Genomic DNA, 779 nt, shown 5'->3' with positions numbered 1-779 from the left:
CATGCATTCATAGTGTTCTTCATGATCTTCAAGTTGTTCTTGATAAGTCCTCTTGTTTGATCTTGATGTTTTGTTGTTTTGTGTTGTTTGTTGTTTTTTATGTGCATCTTTGCATTCATATTTTCCAAGCATTAAAAATTGCTAAGTTTGGTGTCTTGCATGTTTTCTTTGCATCAAAAATTTTTCAAAATTATGTTCTTGATGTTCATCATGATCTTCAAAGTGTTCTTGGTGTTCATCTTGACATTCATAGCATTCTTGCATGCATTCATTGTTTTGATCTAAAAATTTCATGCATTGAGTATTTTTGTTGTTTTCTCTCTCATAATAAAAAAATTTCAAAAATCAAAAAATATCTTTTCCTTATTTTCCTCCAAATTTTTGAAATTTTGGGTTGACTTGGTCAAAAATTTTTAAAATTAGTTGTTTCTTACAAGTCAAGTCAAAATTTCAATTTTAAAAATCTTATCTTTTCAAAATCTTTTTCAAGAATCATATCTTTTTCATCTTTTTTAAAAATTTTCGAAAATTTCAAAAAATCTTTTTCAAAATTATTTTCAAAATCTTTTTCTTATCTTTATATCATATTTTCAAAACTACACTAACAATTAATGTGATTGATTCAAAAATTTGAAGTTTGTTACTTTCTTGTTAAGAAAGGTTCAATCTTTAAGTTCTAGGATCTTATCTTGTAGTTTCTTGTTAGTTAAGTAATTTTAAAAATTAAATCTTTTTCAAAATATCCTTTTTCAAATATATCTTTTTATCTTTTATCTTAT

This window comes from Arachis duranensis, chromosome 10 (genome assembly GCF_000817695.3).
Source record: "Arachis duranensis cultivar V14167 chromosome 10, aradu.V14167.gnm2.J7QH, whole genome shotgun sequence".
NCBI classification, from domain to species: Eukaryota; Viridiplantae; Streptophyta; class Magnoliopsida; order Fabales; family Fabaceae; genus Arachis; species Arachis duranensis.
Note: the sequence above shows the minus strand (reverse complement) of the source record.